At 40.5% G+C, this 3,648-nt stretch overlaps 1 pseudogene; it reads left to right on the top strand.

The window, feature by feature from the left end:
* Nucleotides 1–1,260: 1,260 nt before the first annotated feature.
* Nucleotides 1,261–3,395, top strand: LOC116145646 (annotated as a pseudogene).
* The last annotated feature ends 253 nt before the right edge of the window (nt 3,396–3,648 follow it).

Raw genomic sequence — 3,648 nt, 5'->3', positions numbered from 1 at the left:
CCCTTTATATCTCAAATTCTCTTACAATCACCCCTCATCACTCCACTCCCTTGCGGTTATCAAAAAATCCAAATTTGGTTGGATTTCGATGCCGTTTGACATTATTGCCACCACACGCCTTCGCCCACTGATCCCCAACAAAACCCATCCATCCCCAATCTCATTCGCCTCCATTTGGCCAGATCTGAACATTTTTCTCCCGATTTTCCTCTCCCTTGCAATTGTCAAAAAATCCAAATCTATTTGGGTTAAAGTAATTCATTGGTAAGGGCAGCTTGGTAACAATATTCTCCATATTGTTTAGAACCCAAAAATCATTAACAATGTTAATTTAATAATAGATTCTGGAATAAATGAAATCATGGGAACTTGGATTTTCTCTAATCTTTGGATGGGAACATGGCGGTTACTCTTTTGTAAAATTCGAAGCATGTCAACAAAAAAAGGCATATCGTGTTATGTGAATGATTAAGCAAAAATAGTAGCAATATCCTATAAAGGAAAGTGAACAAGCTAAAAAAGAGAAGAAGGAGATTGATAGTAATAATCAAAGCATTTTAAATTGAACGTGACATCATGCATCCAAAGTCCAAACATGGAGCAACTAGTCTAAATTTTTGTCTGTAGGATTATTTTGTGCGAATCCCAGGATCCCAGCTCATCTCTCCCTTTCTGGCCCCACCCCCACCCTTCCCTCCCTACTGGGCTGAGTCTGAGACATGTTGTTTCCTAAGTCAACGCTATCTTCATCACTGAGAACAAGAAACACCCAACCACTACCCCAAACCAAATTATGAACACACATTCCTTCTTAACAAACATTATTACCAATCCTTTTCTCTTCCTCTCATGGGCTCCTCTTCGTTCTTCATCTTCCTCTTTTCATACGCCATTCTTCTTCCCACTTACCTCTTCAGCGCCTATTCTCACCACTCCATCCCCAAATTTCACCGCCTCTTCTCTCCAATCATCGATAACTCTGGCGCTTTCTTGCATCTCTTAAACAAACAAACCTTCAAGCTCTCCTTTTCACACCCCAACTCAGACACTCTCTCATTACTATTTTCCATCATCCACTCTCCTTCCAATCTAATCATCTGGACTGCAAATCCAAACAAACCCATTTCCGATTTCCAAGTTCACTCTGTCCCTCAACGGTTCTCTCCATCACCGACTGATGGCCGCCTTGTGTGGTCCACCCTAACTTACTCTCCAGTTTCGGTCACGCAGCTTCAAGATTTGGAAATCTTGTTCTTCTTGATGCCCAAAACGTTTCTCTTTGGGAGAGTTTCGTCTCCAACGGATACCCTTGTCATTGGACAACGCTTATATCTCGGTGAATCATTGAACGGTGCCGTTTCCGGAAATGACTTGTCGGTTGGTGATTACAGATTGGTTGTTACTGACGGTGACGCGGTCAGCAATGGAATGGTGTAATTATTGGAAGTTGTCCATGTATACTTCAGCTTTTAACTCCAATTCTCCGGTGTCTGTTTGTCAATGAATGGACTGGGTGTGTATTTGTTTGCAAGTGATGGATCAACGGTGGTGATTCAGGTGAATTGGGTTCTTCTTCTGTTTTAGAATTGCTAAATTGGGGACTAACGGGAGGTTAGTTGTTAGTAAATTTGTGAGTGATAGCTGGGTGGAAGAATTGGCTATTCCTGTTGATGAATGTAGAATTCCTTTTATTGTAACAAAATTGGATTGTGTTCAAGTATAGTTGTTCTTGTCCATCAGGTTTTCACCCTAATCCAATGGCGATTGTGTTCCAGTGAATGCTTCTCTTTCATTGCCGAGTGCTTGTACTAATAGAGGTGAATTGAATTCTTCATCACCTATTTGAATTGGCAATGGAATGGACTATTTCACTATGACTTTGTTCAACCTGTGAAACATGGTATCGTTCATCAGAATGTCAAGATTTGTGCTCCGGAAATTGCTCTTGCTTGGCCTTCTTCCATGAAGAAGCATCTGGTTCTTGTTATCTTATTGAAAATCATCTCGGTTCCATCATGTCCGCCTCTTCTGATAAGGACGGGGATCTTCGGATTCATAAAGACCAGAGTCTCATCTTCCCCGGACGCAAACACGAACACAATGCTAACGATCAAGCGGGTAAATTTCCAATTGCAGGTCTGGTTCTATTGCCTACATCTGGGTTTTTTCGTAATTTATTAGTTATAGGATTTATTGTGGAGGAAAAATAAAAGCAATCTAGAGGTGAAGTAGTGAAGTTAGGCAGCAGAAATTCATCTTTTGAAGAGCTTGAGTGATTAGTATCCGGGATTACCCGTAAGGTTTGATTATGAGGAGCTTGCAATTGCTACTGATAGCTTTAGACCCAAATTGGCAGTGGTGGATTTGGTACTGTCTATAAAGGAAGTTTACATGACAAACTGTTGTGGCTGTGAAGAAAATACTTAGTATGGGAGTACAGGGAAAAGGAATTCTGTACTGAGATTGCAATCATCGGAAACATTCATCATATCAATCTTGTTCGACTGAAAGGATTTTTGTGCGCAAGGAGACAAAGGTTTTTGGTTATGAATACATGAACAAAGGTTCTCTGGACAAGCATTGTTTGGAATGGACCTGTTTTAGGATGGCACGAGAGATTTGAAATCGCTCTTGGAACTGCAAGGGCTTGCTTACTTGCATAGTGGCTGCCAGCACAAAATTATTCCATTGTGATGTCAGCCGGAGAACATTCTCTTGCATGAAAATTTTCAAGTGAAAATCTCGGATTTTGGTCTATCGAAGCTGCTAGGCCCAGAACAGTCCAGTCTATTTACCACATGAGGGTACCCGGGATATCTTGCACCGGAATGGCTAACTAACACTGCAATTACCGACAAAACAGATGTGTATAGTTATGGAAGGTTATTACTTGATTGTGAGGGGAAGAAGAATTGCTCATTGCAGACACACCGCAGCAGCACAGAAAAAGATGGAGGGACGCAACTACCAGGTCTTCACTTTGATTCATGGTCTGTGTATTTCCCTCTGCTTGCCCTGGAAATGCACGAACAGAGAAGGTATTTGGAGCTGGCAAGCCCCAAGGCTAGAGGGCAAGTGAGAAGAGAGAGGTCGAGAGCTAGTACGGGTGGCGTTGTTATGTGTGCAGGAGAGCCAATGCTGAGGCCAGTATGTCAAATGTTGTTAGCATGTTGAGTGGAATGCCTTTGGGTGAACCAAATATCGAGTCCTTGCGCTTTTTAACGGTTTTATGGGCAGAGATTCACAGAGCCATCAACAATCGGAAATTCCAACGAGCAGAATGAGTTTATATTGTACTCGGAAGCAAACGGTACAAATAGCTCTGCTAACACTAACAGCGCTTCATACAATTTCTTATCTTATTTGTCATCACAAGAGTTTCTGGTCCAAGATAGAGCTTAAAGTATATTCTTTATTTGGTGTGGGTCTTTTGTTGTAGCAAATGCATTTACAGTTTTATTTTTTAACATTATCAAGGAATGCAAATTCTTTCCTTCATCTGAAATACTTGAGAATTGGTATTCTCTTAATCTGAGAGTATTTTATAATTATATATCATTTCATTTCATGCCTAAATAATATTGTATTCTAGTTTAATAAAAAAAGTTTGAAGCATATTTCTAATATAATATCATACATTAGGGTCAT

This window comes from Pistacia vera, unplaced genomic scaffold (assembly GCF_008641045.1).
Source record: "Pistacia vera cultivar Batoury unplaced genomic scaffold, PisVer_v2 Contig464, whole genome shotgun sequence".
NCBI lineage: Eukaryota > Viridiplantae > Streptophyta > Magnoliopsida > Sapindales > Anacardiaceae > Pistacia > Pistacia vera.
This window is presented reverse-complemented; position numbering and strand designations above follow the sequence as displayed.